This window comes from Carcharhinus amblyrhynchos, chromosome 11, assembly GCF_965287045.1.
Source record: "Carcharhinus amblyrhynchos chromosome 11, sCarAmb.v2.hapA, whole genome shotgun sequence".
In the NCBI taxonomy this organism is placed as follows: domain Eukaryota; kingdom Metazoa; phylum Chordata; class Chondrichthyes; order Carcharhiniformes; family Carcharhinidae; genus Carcharhinus; species Carcharhinus amblyrhynchos.
The window spans coordinates 21617489-21636322 of record NC_137334.1 but is presented as its reverse complement, the minus strand read 5'-3'; the positions used below and the strand labels follow the sequence as shown (position 1 = coordinate 21636322).

The 18834-nt window shown below is 40.1% G+C and overlaps 1 protein-coding gene and 1 pseudogene across 11 annotated transcripts in view; both read left to right on the top strand.

Moving 5' to 3' along the window:
• Positions 1-18834, top strand: part of hdac4 (histone deacetylase 4) — a 399164-nt gene that overhangs the window by 163527 nt on the left and 216803 nt on the right. The window contains exon 1 of one of the 11 annotated variants that reach the window (XM_080198753.1): positions 15892-16011. The exons of the other annotated variants lie outside the window; for them this stretch is intronic. The gene's annotated coding sequence lies outside the window, so the exon portion shown is untranslated. Of the gene's footprint in view, positions 1-15891; positions 16012-18834 lie in introns of those variants that run through there. 11 annotated transcript variants of the gene reach the window in all.
• On the top strand, positions 13881-14011 carry LOC145350400 (U1 spliceosomal RNA; annotated as a pseudogene).

Here is an 18834-nt window from a genome sequence, read left to right as displayed (position 1 = left end):
GCCCTCTAATGGAGTCATTTGATAGTACTGGAACGTCTGTACCATTCAAAATCTTTGTTGTGCCTCACTGAGATACGGTTATTTTATACTTTCAGTTTAACTAGTGCAGATGTATTCACACTGGTTTATAACTTGTAATTTTGCATTGCATTTATGGATCATACTATGGTGATAGCACTGCATTTTAAAATTGTGTGTGTAAAACTTTAGAAATGTAAATGCATAGATAGTTGGAAAGAAGTCCAAAAATTAGTGATTTAATCGGTTTAGTTTCTTCAATAAGTGAAACTTACACCATCGTGTGGAATAATCTTGATTTATTCAGTCTGTTGAAACTCTTGACTAACTTTGCTTCTTGTAATGTCTGTAACCAGGTTGTTTGGGATTGGTTTCCTATTTTGCACAACTCTATTACATTTCTGCACTCAAAGCAGGATGTATTGTTGGCACACGCTTAGTCATTGTATAATATAGCTGCAGCTAAAAAAGCAAACAGATTGGTACATTGTGGTTGTCAAACTGGGCTTTTGTGGCTGTACCGACTTTTTTTTTTATATTAACTATCTCTGCCATCTGCTGAAAAACATATTTTCTCATAACTTAGTACTCACTGTTGATAGCTGAGCCATTTACAAATGGCATTCAGTTTTAAAAGGAAAATTGACAACTAATTGCAACTCAAATTATGTTAAGTATAACCCTTTGGTTTCAGAACTGTTAGCCCATCTTTTTATGACCATAACACACAGGTGCAGAATTAGGCCACTTGGCCCATCGAGTCCGCTCTGCCATTCAATCATAGCTGATATTTTTCTCAGCCCCATTCTCCTGCCTTTTCCCTGATCCCCTTATTAATCAAGAGCGTATCTATCTCGGTCTTAAAGACACTCAATGACTTGGCCTCCAAGTCTTGTGCAGCAGAGAGTACCACAGATTCACCACTCTGTGTGAAGAAATTCCTCCTCAGCTCTGTTTAAGGATCATCCCTTTAGTCTGAGGTTGTACCCTCTGCTCAGTTCCTGTTCAGCTTTTGCTCAGTTCTTCTAAGTTTGAGAAATTTAAGAGGATTCAAATTCCATTAAGAAGGTTTCAAGTTTTTCTCCATTGTTTCCAAAATTATCCACACTTTTTTCAGGATAACCGCTGCTCCTAGTGAATGACAGAAAAGCTGATCAGTCTGATTCTCCAGGAGCTTCGAATGACAGGAGCTGCAGCCAGTCCACTTCCCACAGATAATCAACCGAAATCCTCCTGAGTCACGCTTCTCTGGCCAGTCCACTTAAAAAGGATTGTGCAACAGAAGATGAAGACCATCATGTCGACACAGTAGCACAGTGGTTAGCACTGCTGCATCACAACTCCAGGAACCTGGGCTCGATTCCCGGCTTGGGTCACTGTCTGTGGAGTCTGCGCATTCTCCCCGTGTCTGTGTGGGTTTCCTCCAGATGCTCCAGTTAAAGACATACAGTTTACAGCATGGAAACAGGCCCTTTGGCCTAACTTGTCCATGCCACCCTTTGTTAATCCCTAAGCTAGTCCCAATTGCCCGCATTTGGCCCATATCCCTCTATACCCGTCTTACTTATGTAACTGTCTAAATGCTTTTTAAAAGACAAAATTTTACCCTCCTCTACTACTACCTCTGGCAGCTTATTCCAGACACTCACCACCCTCTGTGTGACAAAACTGCCCCTCTGGACCCTTTTGTATCTCTCCCCTCTCACCTTAAACCTATAGCCTCTAGTTTTAGACTCCCCTATCTTTTGAGAAAAGTTTCCTCCCACAGTCTGAAAGACGTGCTGATTAGGTGTATTGGACGTGCTAAATTAGCGTACCCAAGCACGTGCCGGAGTGGGGCGACTAGGGGAATTTCACAGTAACTTAGTTGCAGTGTTAATTTAAGCCTACCTATGACTATTGAATAAACCTTTACTTTGTCTGTGTCAACTGAAAAGGTTAATCCTATCTTTCAGATCTTGGTCTGTAGATCTGTAGGTACAGCTCATGTTTTTCAAATGTACTTCCAGAGGAGCTCCTGAACAGACCACAAATTGGCTAACTGGGAAGGCAGGATTTGAAGGAGGCTCACAGTTATAACATGCTATTCAAATGTTTTGCATTTGATAATCTTTGTCCTTCTGATGAAGTGATGTGTTTCGGTGGGTCCCTTGAAACTTGCAGGTGGACCCTCCGAATGTGAATTCCTGGAAAAATTGCCAGAATTCTTCACCTGTTCACGCCAACAGGATTCTCTGGTCCAGCTACCGTGAACGGTGATTTGGCTGAGCGCCAAATTCTCTGTCCTCAATTGCAGTGGCAGCAGGGCGTGAATGGCCAGAGAATTCCGGCCAATAAGTCCGAAATCACCAGCATGTTGTCCTTTAAATTTCTGAGTTGAAACTATTTGCAGCAATTCCATGCCTCACTCTCTCTCCATGCATAAATAGAAGGTTTAAAACTAGTTACAAGAGAACACCTTTTTTTAATTACGTAATTTTAAAAATTCCTGCTACAGATCTTCATTGTGTGACTGAAGTCTTGAAATGTAACCAGGCGTGTGCAAGTAGACATTATTGAAGCTGACCAAAGATTAAACACTGCACTTTCCGGTTCTGAATGTACACGTTTATGGTCTCTTACATTTGTATAATTTCCTGCAGTTCTGTGTATGAGTATTTACCATATATACTGATACTATGTATTGCCTCAAGTAAAAATCAACTGGCTTTCAGGAATCATGATTATTAATTAGTATGGTTCATTTACAAGTACAGTTTAGGACCTAGATTTTCTCTCTCCTGATTCCAACGGCAACCTCCCAGCCAATCAACAAGACTAATGTGTACTACAACATGTTGCCTTTGAGAAGAGAAACAGGTAACAGCTCAATTCAGACTGAAAGTTGGAACATTCGCCAAGAAGACTAATAACTGTGTGGCAACAAGAATTTAATGTTTCCAAGAAAATAATTAAGAAAAATATATTTAATAAACTGATGCTGGAGAATAAAGTGGGTTCGGAAGAGGATGATCAAGTGACCTCACCTGGTGAGGAACATGGCAGAATGGCTTTATGGACATCACCAAAATGGTAGCCATCTGATCCGACACCCTCAGAGATGAAGGAAAATGGTACTCCAGAATTAAAGGTTGCTGCTGAGTGATGTGCAAGATTTAGGAATCTCCTTTCTATGAAGTTTCATTTGACTTATTTGCAGAGCTTTAGAGTAATAGTATTTAACAATGGTAGAAAGCTGTCATGATAAAAGCATAGCCAATAGAACCTGCAGCATTTTACTGCTGTTCCACAGTTCTGGTGCTTGTATTTTGAAATATTACTGAATGCATTACCTAGGAACTAGGAGTAGAAGTAGGCAAATTCAGGCTTTCGAGCCTGCTCTACCATTCAATCAGACCATGGCTGATCTCTCCCGGGTCTCAAATCCACCTCTTCCCATTTCCACTTATCCCATTTTAGATAGATATATTTCTAACAATCTCCTTGAAACCATTCAATGATTCAGACTTCACTGTGTTATGGGACAGCGACTTCCACAAATTCACACAGTGAGAAGTAGTTCCTCCTCATTTCAGTTTTAAATCTATTGCCTCTCAACCTACACCTGTGACCTCTTGTTCCAGATTGCCCCATAAGAGAAAACGTTTGGTCTACATTTACTTTATCAATCCCTTTTAAAATTTTATGTACCTCGATCGGAGTCCCTCTCGTCTTTCTAAACTCCAGCGCGTATAAGCGCAAACTGTTTAATCTTTTCTCGTAGGTCAACCCTTTTATCTCCATTACAGTTACCTGCTTGTTTTGGATATTCCTTCTAGGAATATTCTGGGCGTAGGGTGGCACAGTGATTAGCACTGCTGCCTCACAGCACCAGGGACCTGGATTCAATTCCCAGCTTGGGTGACTGTAAGGAGTCTGCACGTTCTCCCTGTGTCTGCGTGGGTTTCCTCCAGGAGCTCCTGTTTCCTCCCGCAGTTCGAAAAACGTGCTGGTTAGGTGCATTGGCCATGCTAAATTCTCCCTCAGTGTACCCGAACAGGCACTGGGGTGTGCAACTAGGGGATTTTCAGAGTAACTTAATTGTGATAACGTAAGCCTACTTGTGACACTGATAAATAAACTTTAAGCAGACCTGAAATTACATTTTCTTCTTTTAGTATTGAAAAGTTGCATGTAACGTTGTTATTTGTTACAAAAGAAAACATTATGAACTTGGATTGTAGTCCTAATTTCTGATATCAATGAAGTCCCAAGTTCATTTCCAACTAGGAAAGGAGTATGAACATTACAGTTAACTGCAGAGCCCCAAGAAGGAAAATCATTCTGGATTCCTACGTAGTTTTTCCATAGTGACATTCCCTATTAGCGTTACATTTATGTGAAGCTGAATTTTGGTGACAATGGGATTAGTTTCCATGGTGATACCTTCAGTGTCAAAGAGCTTAATGTGTGGTGAAGAGTGGAGCCATTTGATTGAGGCTGAAGAGGGCAGTTTCTACCATTGGAACTTTAACCCAGTAATCCCCACAGGAAGGGAAACCCCTCTTGCAATGGCTGGTTTATTTATGTTTCTTAAAATGTGACATTGAAGAAAGCATCATTTTCTTTCCCCCTCCAGCACTAATGAGTAGATCTTCATAAATGTTATAGCGTTCAAAGTTTAAGGTATGATTTTAGAGTGTCCTCCTCCCCTGCACAAAAAAAAGATAGTTGAATTGTTTAGTTGTTGAAAATAGTTGCTGCAAGAAAACTGCGATCTATTGCAGTATAAAGTCTCCAGTGCTCATAGATTCCTGACTGTTGAATGCGCACTCAGATGTCCAGGTTGTAGGCTTTATGGTATTGACTAGAACTTCAATAGGATTCCCTACATTACAAATATGAGTCTTTATTACCAACATGAACAATGTATTTTGTTCTAAGAACTTCAGTCGATCCAAACTATTTGTTTTAGATTTACAGTTACCATGTAAACCTTTGCTTTAAAAAGATTAGTTGCTTTAAGAGAATTTCTTAGTTGAATTGGCAGGCCACAATATTTCAAACCCATCTTCTGGGGGAGAAATGACTGGATCAGGTGGAAGAGGTAGTTATATATAGTACAGGATGGAAATATGGGCAGGATCTTATTGCTGACTGGTAAGACTATTGTGCTTGTAATAGGGTGATGCATGTTAATATTCTTAATGCTGATCGGTCAGTATACGTTAACATTCTTGCTGCTATTTGGTTAATTGTGTGGTATGACTGATATTGTGCTTCTTGAGTAAAAGTAGCCAAGCATCACTGAGAAGGTCACTGTCTTCAGCAACAGTATGGTGTTGGTACATCTCCAAAGCCTCCCTGATGTGCTTTGTACGCCAGTGTATGATGGATGAGCAAAGTTTGGAGTTGGCTATTGGATGTGGTGATTGTTAAGTTGAGTATGTTTAACAATAGCTGACTTGTCCAATTCATGGTGTTTAAAATAGGTTTGATGTTCCTTGAGTGTAGTATGTAGGCTGCATCTGTTTCCCCAGCAGCCAGACTTTGACTAACCTCGTTTAAGAACCTTGACTCCATTTGGCAAAGACAAAAAAAGCATCTTGGAATAAACAGCGCACCATGAGATTGCAGACTCGTGTATTACCTGGAAGAATTTGAATTCCACTGCTGAAGAAAAAGCTTTACATACACTTGCCTGTATCTATTTACCAACAGTTCAATTTTAAATCATTAAACATCATCCAGGCTGTCAAGACAATTTTAGTTAATTGCAGGCTGGTGTAATGATGTATCTAGGAGATCCATAAGGTCTGGCAATTTACACACCTTGTTTGACATTGCACAGAATTTTTACTCTAAACAGCGTCCAAAGGATTCCCATCCTAGATGTGCTAGATTCCCATCTCCAGGAATTCTCTATCCACATTTCTCCAGGGTTAGGCTGGTCTCTGAATCAGGATTTGTGCTGCAACTTTGGTGGCATTGTGAAACAAAAACTGGTTTCAATTAATTTAAAATGTCAGCCAGAATAATTTCATGATTTCAGAAAAACTTGTAATAAAGATCAGATGACTGTGTTGATGCTGGCTATGCCCGTGCACGTAGAGTATGCATTATAATAATCCTTGCTGGGTCCAGTGACTGCAATGAAAGCAGCACTATTTTTTTTATTTTGAATGACTAACCCTAATGTACATTTTCTGACAAACAAAGCTTAAAGCAATTTTATTAGCGACCTAAAATTACATCCAAATGTGAAAAGTAAACATGTTTTGCTACAGTTCTAATGTAATAACTTCCAAAATTTGCTGATGTTTTTGCTCTTTATGTCAACGTTCTGCAGCATACTAAACATAAATTGCGCAACTATTTTTATCCATTTTTTTGAATGGCATTTGTGCAGAGATTGTAATTGGCAACTGCTCCCTGTAAAAGAAAATTGAAGTCTTAAATAACAACTTAATCTGTGAATTTAAGTGTGCCTGGGTGTTTGTGGCTCAGTTACCAGCGCCTTCGTGGCGTGCTGACCCTGTGAGCACTGTTCAGGAGTCGCAATGTTAGCAACCCATACTGGTTGAACTTAAGATCTGAAACAAGAAAATTAGTGAATGAGCATGTTGTTTATCAAGGCTGTGTCATTATTGCCTCCTGTAAATTGCTGTGGAAAGAGAATGAAACACATTTCCTGTAATAAGTAACAATAATAAATTGATATTTATCTGTGGGGTAATTTGCCTGACAATGTTCCACACATTTTTGGAAAATGCATGCTGCAATATTTTTTAATGCTAATTTATTTCATCCATCGTGTAAATTACGAGCACTACTAGAGAATATTTTACTCTCTCTCAAAGATATGTCCAAATTTTCCAAGAGTGCACTGTCTATCATTGAAGGCATATTAAAGAATGCAGTGGCAGCCATCTTCCAGGATAATAGGAGGGACTGATAAACCGGTTTCAATGGTGGCCTGTCTCTTTTGGGATGGAGTATGAACGCAGGGATACACTGCCATTATACACCTGATATTCTTGTAATTACATTTGTTTAGTCTCACTGAATAAAATACTGAATACTGTTAATGATGCAGTATTCAGATGCGTAAAATGGTTCTTTAACTATTTCATTGGAGCGCAAGCATTGTCAATTTAATGTAATTAAAGCATTCTTTTAAACATTATCCATGCAGTTCTTTAAATTAATTTAGTAAAAAGTCTGACAACACCAGGTTTTAGTCCAACCGATTTATTTGATAATATACTCACAAGCTTTCGGGGTTAGTCCCTTCGTCAGGTGAATGGAGAGTTCCAGAGCTATTCCTATAAACCAGAATGATACTGGGTACACACAACTTAATGTAACTTTTAAACTGTCTCAAAACTGTATGGCTGTCAATCAATTCTGAAGTTCTGTTGACTGTTTTTCAAAATTTCCTGTGTCACCAAATTGTGCCATAAGCTTTCTTTTACATAGTTGATTGTGTCATAATTCCATTTTAAAAAATGAATTTGAAGTTTGCAAAGCTAGCTAAAGAGTGCTTGATGCTAAGGAGGGTTGGTAAGTTTGGAGCTTACATAATGTGAGCAATACGCTTTTAAGGCCTCGTGTTTATTTTGGGGCAGTATACAAGATATTGGGAAATATAGGGCACGCCATTCATTTGATACTACATCAGTTTGTGTCTTACTTGTAATTTTGTTTGCTTCCTCTGTTCTGTGTTATCTTGCACTGATCTGATTTTTGGTATTGGGTATTTAGGCTATTTTTCCATTCATGTGTAAGCATTGCCACTTAGTGTCTTTCAAAACCATTAAACAATTTTCAGCTTCAGGCAATCTCTGAATCCCTATGCATTCCTGCTTTGTAACACCCTCCTGCATGCTTCCTTTAGTGTAAACCAATGTGATAGCATGTACTCTTCCTCGTATTAATTGTAGTTCGCTTTTTAATGTCTTTTTTTTGCACCCACCTATCTGATTACAATGTGTTCACTAGGTATAATAAGTTATGATTTGATTTATTATTGTCATATATGTTAGTTTAGTCTTGTGTGCTATACAGACAAAGCATACCGTTCATAGAGAAGGAAAGGAGAGGGTGCAGAATGTAGTGTTATAGTCATAGCTAGGGTGTAGAGAAAGATCAAGTTCATGCGAGATAGGTCCATTCAAAAGTCTGACAGCAGCAGGAAAGAAGCTATTCTTGAGTTGGTTGGTATGTGATCTCAGAGTTTTGTATCTTTTTCCTGACAGAAGGTGGAGGAGAGAATGTCCAGGGTGCATGAGGTCCTTAATTGTGCTGGTTGCTTTTCCCGAGGCAGCGGGAAGTGTAGACAGAGTCAGTGGATAGGAGGCTGGTTTGCGTGATGGATTGGGCTACGTTCGTGCCCCTTGTAGTTTCTTTCGGTCTTGGTCAGAGCAGGAACCATACAAAGCTGTGATACAACCAGAAAGAATACTTTCTATGGTACGTCTGTAGAAGTTGGTGAGAGTCGTAGCTGACGTGCCGAATTTCCTTAATCTGAGAAAGTAGAGGTGTTGGTGGGCTTTTTCAACTATAGTGTCAGCATGGGAGGACCAAGACAGATTGTTGGTGATCTGGACACCTAAAAACTTGAAGCTTCAACTTATTGTCACAAAGAGCGGGATTTCCCACACTTCCTGCAGCATGTTTTTCCCACTACTATCCAGAGTCTTCCGTTCAATGTTCAGGGAGAGTTGGGGTGGTAGAGCTGGTTGAAACAGCTAGTGACAGAATCCATTGTCAGTTCTGCTACAAAACAGGACCGTGCAGTGACTATAGATAAAACGTAATATATGGAAATTGACAAAGCACCCCATGCTATGTGAGGTGCTTTCAAGTTTTTTTTTTAAACAGAATGAAATTGTCAAGAACATTAGGCAGCTGATTGAGTAAATTTTTTATTGTCTTTCAAAAACTGACTGTGTTGGAGATTTCTTTCATGATCTGGATTGGAGCACCTGTCCAGAGGTGCAGGAAAGATGATAATACCATTGGGGTTTCCCCAAGGTCATAGAGTATGGCATGCCAGTGAATCACTGATAATTTATTCAGGAGTGTGTTCAAATTTGGCCTCTGAACAAACAAGTTGATCCTAGAATATCATAGTTTGAACTTGGTGCTAAATTGATTTCAGCACAGCCAGAATTACTGCCAGTCATTGTTCAGGCATTCTCTGTATTCCATGCACATTTCTGTTTTTTAAATTGAAAAGCAGTTGAAATTGTGTTCTGTTGTATTTACTTGTGATTCGTTCATGAGAACTTTTCCAGTGTACGTTCTAAGTGGACCTAGCCTACAAAGCCAGGGATGGCCCGATTCTCAAAACCTCATACCTCACCTACAAGATGTGTGGTCTTTGTGCAATTTAGATATAGATTAAATCTCAAAATAACTTGAAAGTTATTTTGAGTAGAGCCAGGAAATGTTAGCATTTGTGTAAAGTTTGCAATATTTTTGCTGGTAGGCAGCTGCAGTGAGGTCATGTGAGAGGGTGGGGAATTTTGTGGGGTTATTTTGAATAAGCAGCGATGTATTATTTTGGTTAGTTAAGTAGTGCACCAGTCTCGTCTCTTGCTGAAGTGCTAAAATTGTCGTTCTATTGTGGGGATATTACGGTTCACACAAGATTGTTTTTCTACCTCACTTTAATCAGGTCAGTTTGTGTCAAGCCTAAATGTTTGCACTGGTGGTTTAAATCAGATTACATTCAGACCAAGCATGGGTTTGGGGCCGTATGGATCTGCTTCTTCTATTCACATAATATATTATTGTAAAATACAGAATAACAGTATGCAGTGAAAAATCCTAAAACCTCAGTGAAATTGTGTAGTGTAGCAGCAAATGAACATCAAATGACTTGATGGAGACTGCTACCTGTTATGGTAATAGGCTTCCTATGTAACTATTTCATAGCATTCTGTACTGAATAATTAGACTTTTTTACTAAATTTTATTCAAGCTTTTTGATAAGAGGATGAACTGTACTGATTAAAGTCTGGACACAATTAAAAACAAGGTAGTAAATATATTTTTTTTCCGGCAGTGTGTTGATTTAGATTTCCATTGGTTAGTTCTGGCTTAGTGGTAACAGATACCTTTGAGTGGATGAGGTGGTTACATATTCAATCCCTACTCCAGTAACTTGAGCAATGATATAGGCTGGCACTTCAACCCCGAGAAATGGCATTATCCTTCTGCTGAGATATTAAGTCAAAAGCCCTGTTAGGTGGCATAAAAGATTCCTTGGCCAATCAAGAGGAGGCTTGCTTCTGTGTAAGGATCTTTGGGAGATCCCGAGGTTGTGAAAGGCATTATACAAAGGCACGCTTATTCCTATAATTATATAAGTTATTTGCACAAACTATTATACATCAAATTCAGCATCATCAAAAGGTTTGATCACTTTGGCTTCCAGAATGTCGTTAGAGGACAGCCACTTTTGATTTATTAATTTTTTTTTGTAGAGCTTAAACTGTGTTATGTTACATTGATGAACGTAAACTTCTTAGTTATTTAACATTGAAAACTTTTTGTATCATTTACTGTTTTGTATACTTATATAACTTCTGTTCTGGCATTTATATATTGAAACTGTATGCTCCCAACATTGGTTCATTCATCAATGTCAGCCTCTCAGTCATTCTCTCTCTTTCTTTTTGTGGTGAGGGTGAGAATGTGGAGTGTTTCCCACTGTGGAGGCTGGCAGGAGAACACACCACATCTTCCATTCTGGACATTGGGATTTTACACCATTTTCTGTGGCAAGGTGGGCACGATCCCACAATTCCTGCCATCATATCTGGGCACTATATTGAAAAGGTGCCCAACATCACTGCTGCTGTTGAAGAATGATGTGGATATGCTGGTGTTGGACTGGGGTAAACACAGTAAAAAGTCTGACAACACCAGGTTTAAGTCCAACCGATTTATTTGCTAGTAAACTCACAAGCTTTCGGGGTTTGTCCCTTCATCAGGTGAATGGAGAGTTCTGGCCTCAGACAGAGCATATAAAGCACTGACAGTTTACAGATTACTTTACGCTGTTGAAGAAACCAGATGGACCTCCAGGAGCGCACTGAGGCTGGAAGATAGATGGTCTTAATGACACTGAATCTGGAAGATCCACATATAGGTGCTCTCTCCACCCCCCCCCCCCCCCCCGCCCCCCCATCCAAAGAAGAGGTGTTCTGAGGTGCAGGGTTGCCAGAGTCTCCATTCCAAACTCTGGAAGCAACCCCAAGCATTGTTTAGTTGAGTCCTGCATGCCAATGTCTTTTCTGACTGGCGTAAAGGGGAATCGGGATTGAGGAGAGGATTCTGATTGGGCCTTCATTTGAATCCATTAGCAGGATGCAAATTGATTTCACATCAACATCCAGCAGATTTCCTGACCCTCGTCATTCTGAGGACAATACAGATAAACCAATATCTGTCGCCAAAAGTGAGTGAAGGATCCTGCACTGCAGAATTAATTGCTCTTTAAATTGTTGGGTCTTCAATACGTTTTTGTTGGGTTTTTTTTCTGTGGCGAGATGAAAACAAAAAGTGCTGGAAATACTCAGCAGGTTAGGCAGCATTTGTGGAGAGTTAACCTTTCAGGTCCCTGACCTTTCACCAGGTGAAGTAAGATAAAAACGTATGAATTTCTAAGCCTGCGGAAGGGGCAAGAAAAACAAAATGGAAGGTCTGTGATAGGGTGGAGGGCAGGAAAAATTAACTCCCAAAAGAATTCATGATACAAAAGCCAAAGAGAGTGGTAATGAGTAGAGTGAAGAAGCAATGAAGCATGGAAACATAGCTATCTTCAATTCTGATGGGAGATCATCGACCTGAAACGTTAACTCAGTTTCTCTCCACAGATGCTGCCTAACCTGAGTATTTCCAACATATCCAGCATCCACAGTAATTTTGTTTTTGTTTTGTGGTGAATTTCTGCTAACCTTATATTTACTTTTAAGATCTGTCTTTCATGGTCTGATTGCATAGAATTTGAATAACTCAGTGCAGCCTTTGTTTGCCAGTGTTTGATGTCAGCGTGCTCTCCTTTTTCTCTCACAACTTGGTTGATTCTTGTGGACCTCAAGGTGAATTATGTCGCAGAGAAGCAACTTGAAATTGTGGGTATAGGAGAGGTGATGCAGAATTAGGCTTCTTTGCCAAAAATGTGCCTTGGATATTCAGAAAAAGACAAATTTGAGAGTAATAAACTGTTCTGCTTTGCTTTGGCCTTGATACTTTAATGGCAAATTGCAGACGATGTCATGCCTCAGCTAGCACTTTGTTCCTCTTATGGCTTCTGGAACAACCCCTTACTGTTACAGGGTTCATATTTGGCAGTGGTTTGGGGTGGCATGGTGGTTAGCACTGCTGCCTCCCAGCTCCAGGGACCTGGGTTTGATTCTGGGCTTGAGTCACTGTCTGTGTGGAGTTTGCACATTCTCCCCGTGTCTGTGTAGATTTCCTCCAGGTGCTCCTGTTTCCTCCCACAATCCAAAGATGATCAGGTTAGGTGGATTGGCCATGCTGAATTGCCCCTTAGTGTCCAGGGGTGTGTAGGTTAGAGGGATTTGTGGAGTTACTCTTTCTCCTACTTCTTCTGAAAGTCTCAACTTTAAAATTCTTAACCTTGTTTTCAAATCCCACCCCAACCCTGTGACCTTGCCCTTTCTTCTGCAACTCTCCAATTTTGATGCATCCCAGTTTTAATCTCTCTCCCTCCCTAAATCTCCCGTTATCTCAAGTCAGCATGACATCATTTTGAGTTTGCGTGATGCAGAATTGATGTGTGTGTCCACTGCCAGATCAGGCACAATCGCATCAAGCTTTCTCAAACTTTATTCATTTCTGCTAAAACAGTCAGTGCTGTATCATCACCCTGTAGAGCAGAGGTTCCTAATTGGTGTGATGTGAAGGTCCCACAAGTGTGACACAAAATAAGACTAAGAATGATTAAACATTAATGTAAATAAACTAAATCTAATCTTTGTCAGCATCTCCAAGTCTGCCACGAATGCACTGGCCGCGAGTGGGCTGCACATGCACAGTTTGGATTATTTTATGTTGGTGATCCAAACTATGCGCGCAGTGGCTGGGAATGGGCTGCACGTGCACACTTTGGAATTTTTACGTTGGTTAGGCCAATGGGCCTAACCGATGGAACTAATTAAAATTTGGAAAAGGAGAGAGAGGCTCCAGTAATGCACTTGACAAGCTAATGGTGATAAGGCTTTCATTGTAAACTTAAACTAATGAAAATTGTGTTTAAATGTGGCTTGACAGGCTTTTAAGAGGTTTTGGATATATAAGGCTTCTGCAAGAGCACAGTTCATTCAGAGAAAATAGAAGTGTTTTGTGGTATTAAGGTATGCCATGACATGAAAAAGGTTGAGAACCACTGCTGCAGAGCAAAGGCAACTGGAAGCTTCTCTATTCTGCCAACTGCCTCCTGAAGCATTGAATCATCTTCCACTTATGCCTTTCCCAACAGCTGTGGAACTCCTGGATTTTTTTATTTTCAAGGAAGAAGCCATGGAAGCTGTTCCATCCTTTTGCCTAGCCCAATAATGCAACCGCAACCCCACCCAGAATCCCCAATTCTTTCTAGTTTCTATTTGACCTCTTTCTCCCCCAGCACCCACCACTTCAGGCTCATGGGTTATTTTTCTGAACTTCAATTTCCTGTTGCAACTGCAGCTGTGAGATTGCACACTCTAAGAATTAGTTCAAGACTTCCACACAGGATCAGCTAGTAACTTTTCCTTCCCGTCAGCCAGGACTGGATTCAGTAGATTGTAACACTTTTTTATTGTACCGTGTTGCCCATGTCTCTGCTTATTTTGTGCACCTAAACCATGCTACATACCTGGCAGGGGTGAAACTATGATCATGCAGGTAGTTCACCGAGGATGAGGCTAGCCCATTGCACTTCGGGCATGCTGATGCCTGAGATGTCCCCAAATGCAGGATGCTCAACTGCAAAATTTGCAACCATTCTAAGTTGCTCATTACCACCTATTCTGAACCCCATCTCTGGTTCACTGGAGATGCAAAAGAGTCTCTTATTGAAATGTGCCAGTTTATAGTATCTTTTTGTTCCTTTTCACTAATTTGATTTATTGTTGTCACATGTATTGACATACAGTGAAAAGCATTGTTTCTTGCACACTGTACAGACAAAGCATACCTTTAATAGAGAAGAAAATGAGAGCATGCAGAGTGTAATATTACGGTCATAGCTGGGGTGTAGAGAAAGATCAACTTAATGCAAGGTAAGTTCACTCAAAAGTCTGGCAGCGTGGAAGAAACTGTTCTTGAGTCGGTTGGTATATGACCTCAGACTTTTGTATCTTTTTTCCGACAGAAGGTGGAAGAGACTATATCAAGGGTGCTTGGGGTCCTTGATTGTACTGGCTGCTTTTCCCGAGGCAGCAGGAAGTGTAGACAGTCAGTGGATGGGAGGCTGGTTGGCATGATGGATTGGGCTACATTCACAATCTCTTGTGGTCTTGGGCAAAGCAGAGCCATACCAAGAGAATGCAGAAAGAAAATTTCCTTAGTCTTCTGAGAAAGTGGAGGCATTGGTGGGCTTTCTTAACTATAGCGTTGGCATGTGTGATAGATGAAGAGAAATGTCTTCATGTTGATGCATTGTGTTCCCAGAAACCATTTCACTCTTTCGGGGAAAAGTGGATAACTATTTTTAGCAGGTGAAGTTAGGCACAAGAGTAATTTAGCAACACAATGAGAATAGTTTTGAATTGTCCTGGCAAAGGGCTGACATAAACACAAGTTAAATAGCCTTGTAAAGTCCAATGATTTTGTCCATTTTGTTGCATGTGACTTTTGAATTATTTAGCATTGCTATCTGTAATTAAATGTAATTAAAACTTAAAAACCTGATTGCCATCTCCAACTTCTCAGCAAATATGGGCTGTGACGTTTTTGCCTTCCTATCTGTATTTTACATGAAAGCTTGTCACTAAAAGTGTTGCTCCTCGTGTTCATTCCAGAAGTTGTAAGGAGTATATACATGTGCAATGCATTCTGGTATCTGTTTAATTTTTGCTTCTCGCTTTATGCAGTAAAATAGAATTCTGCATTTTCCCATGTGGAGTGTGGTGTTACATAACCAGCTATCTAATGTTTGGTTTAGGTGTTTTTAAGCAAGAATAAAATGAATCATGTAACGCCTCGTCTCGAAACTCATTGAAACATTTGTTTACCTTGCTATTGTTTTGGAATTTAATTTTTGCTATTTGTGTAAGTAACATTGTAGCACTTTTATTTTTTGCAAAGCCACCCATAATTGAGATTTTATGTGCTTTGGAAAGTTGCAATTGATCTTAAAATGCAGTATATGTTGAAACCAGGACTTTTCAATCCCTGAATCTATTGCAGAGTGGTATGCATGTATGTCAAAAGATCATTTTGCAGGCAGTGAGATTTGATTGGTTGTATTGTAGAAGTGTTAACCAGTGGGTGGCTACGTTTAATGATGCTGGCAAAGCTGTACTGGGGGTACGGCAGCTCTGGGACTAAATGTATTCACCGAGTTTCCAGGAAATGGGCGACTGTGCAGTAAGTGCTCAGTATGCTTGAGAGAGTGTTCTGATGTCATCATCACTAAAGAAGCAAGTAACACGGGCCAAAGCTGGCTTGTTCTGACTGAAACTTAATTTCTTTCCCATTAACAATTACCTCAAGTTTTGAACTGCAGTAAATGGGTAAGGTAACCATGGGTACGGTCTGCCTCATGCGCTGAATGAGTGATTTGTCTCGGCTTGTATTAGCCGGCAGAGAATTTTAACTATTGTACGAAGGAAAAGCTGAAGAAACCATTTGCAGCTTGTAGACCTCAGATGTTAGCAGGGAGCGTCCTGGATTACAGCCTCATTTTCTGTTCCTTGCTGCAGTGGAATGTTGCTCAGTATGCTTTCCCGAGGTTATCCTTTTACAGCATGAAGTTGTGATCATTGATATTTGATGGTAAGAGGGACTGTCCTATTAATTTCCAATATTAGGATACTATTCCACCAACGTCCCCCCCCTCCTCCTTTTCTATTGAGGCTGCTAGGCAACAGCAAAAAAAATGGATTAATCATTTAGATTAACTGGTTTAAATGGAAGCTGCAGTCTGTTAAATACTGTGGGCTTTGAATAAAATATTTCAAAGCTAAAACAATTTTTGAAGCTTTTATTTTGAAAATAGTGATTTACATGGTAAGAATTTCAAGCACTTTTTTTTTTTGCAAAATGCCGCTTTATATTTTAAAAAAGCAGAAAATGTGAGGTTTATGGTTTCTAGTTGATATTTGTAAGTCCTGTGTTCTTTTTTAGTTTTATCTCTGATTATCGTCTGTCTGTTTTGTGTGGGTGTCGCAGTCAGGTGCTGCAGGAGCTGTAAGAAGAACCTGTAGCTAAAAATAACCCTGATCTCATTCCGAGGCAGTTATTGACATTTATTGCAACGTAGATTTAAACACACCCAGATTGTTGCTATTGCTTTTAATTTTTATGCATCCTACATTGATATACTGTTTGGAAGGACAATGTAAAGATAATAAATGTGTATAATAAGGAGTGAGGTAGAATTTGTCTTTTCGCAGAATCATGTGATTGATATGGTGGGCAATGTTCTTGCATTGAAAATCCGATATGTTTAAAATTCCGAGTAAAACCTGCACCTTTACCTCAACATGAATATTCCAGAGCCATGGTTCTTGTTTGGGGCTTGTTCCATGAACTGGATTGACACAAGTCCTTATCTCCTTGTTCAACCTGCTTTGCTATGCCATGTACATGAATTGAATAAGCGGTCATCTTTTACTTTGCATGCTTACGATAACAGATCATTGTGAAATTTAAACTGTGGGACGATGCTGAAGTGCTGATAAATTAGTCTTTCAGTAGCTTCGAGTCTGCATGTGTTGCGCAATCTCTCAGAAGATTTTGCCTCAATTAATTTGAAAATTTGGCCATTCTTGTAAAAAGAAGTGACTGTCTACTTTTTGGTTTGGCTCATGTGAACTTTTGTAAATATCCACTTTGACCAACAACACAGTCTTGTTGTAATTGTGATATTAATATCAATTCAGGGTTTGCCCTCTAGTGTGCTGATAAATTTAAAAGATGCATTGTTGGAATGGCAACTCTGTTAGATTGTCAGAGGAGGGCTGGGATGGGAGTGAAATTGAGGTAAATGTTCCTGATTGTTCTAAAACAACAGAACACTTCGGTTTTTTCTGCACGCATTATCAACATCTTGGTGAGTGCTACAAGTTTGTGTGCTTCTGTGCTCCGTTGCTTTTTGTTAGTGGTTTGAAAGGTAGAGCATGATTGCCAAGTTTGTGCATGTTCTATTTTTCTACTTTTCCCTTTGCCTTTTGTCCTATTCTTTCGTGGAGATGGTGACTTCATGGGGATCAACAGAGCCCATCTGATCTAATCTCATGCCCTTTTTTGGTAGGGGTCGCTATATAACAATTTGAGGATCAAGAAAGAAGCCTGACTGCTTTGTTTCTTCCCTATTGAAGCGGTCTTTCTGTACCTCCAACTGGCAGTCGCTAGCTGAGCGTAGGCCAGAATAAAACCTGTGTGCTTTCATTACCTGTCTGGCTCAGTAACAAGTTAATGTAATGCATCCTGTTGTGTGTTTAGCTGCTCTGATCTTTCAAAGTGACTGGTGATGCATGAGAGTGACTATCTGGCAAAGATGTTGTCCTTTTCCTAGGCAAGAAAAAGAGGCTTGCTGATGAGGCAGATTTTGGGGTACTGCATTGAATTTAGAAGAATGAGAGGTGTTTGAAACAGATAAGATCCTGAGGGGGCTTAAGAGGGTGGATGCTGAAAAATAAGCATGCTCACATTTAAATACAGAGATAAGAAATCTTTTCTCTGAGCGTCGTTGGCCTATGGAATTCTCTTCCCCAGAGAGCAGTTAAGGCTGGGTCATTGGATATCTTTAAGGCTGAGTTTGGTATATTTTTGATTGGCAAGGGAGTCAAAGGGCATAGGAAGTAGACAGGAAAGTAGAATTGAGGCCGCAGTCAGGCAACCATGATCTTATCAAATGGCAGAGCAGGCTGGAGGGGCTGAATGGCCTACGTCTGAGTTAGTATATTAGTTTGTGAATCTCCTGGATTTCAGGGGGCATTGTGTGCTATCAACAAAAATTCCAGGTTTGCTTCCTAGCTAAAAATAGAAAGCAGAGCCATGGCGATTATTGCATTCAGATTCCGGAAGACCTGGGACCATTGGTGACCAGGTTAGCAGAAGGCTGATGAAATTTAATGTTAATTATTGTAAAATAATTAGCATCAGAGCAAGAATCAAAAGGAGGAATTTATTTTCACAGTGGTTAGCACTGCTGCCGCACAGTGCCTGGGACCCGGGTTCAATTGCAGCCTCAGATCACTGTGTGGAGTTTGCGCGTTCTTCCCACGTCTGTGTGGGTTTGCTCCAGTTTCCGCCCACAGTCCAAAGATATGCAGGTTAAGTTGATTGGCCATGCTAAATTGCTCCCTGGTGTCTGGGGAACTAGCTAGGGTAAATGCATGCGGTTATGGGGATGGGGACTGGGTGTGATTGTGGTCAGTGCAGACTCTGGGCCGAGTGGCTTCCTTCTGCACTGTAGGATTCCATGGATTCTATGGAATATCAAGTAGAACTCTTCCAGCATTTTGCCCGCTCATAGAAAAGAAGTTTTGGGGTTATTCTGGTTACCTTCGTAACGTTCAGCCCAGTATTTTGTTACAGTTTAAAAACCAAACAAGTGAATTAGTTTTATTACCACAGGAATATAATAGAAAT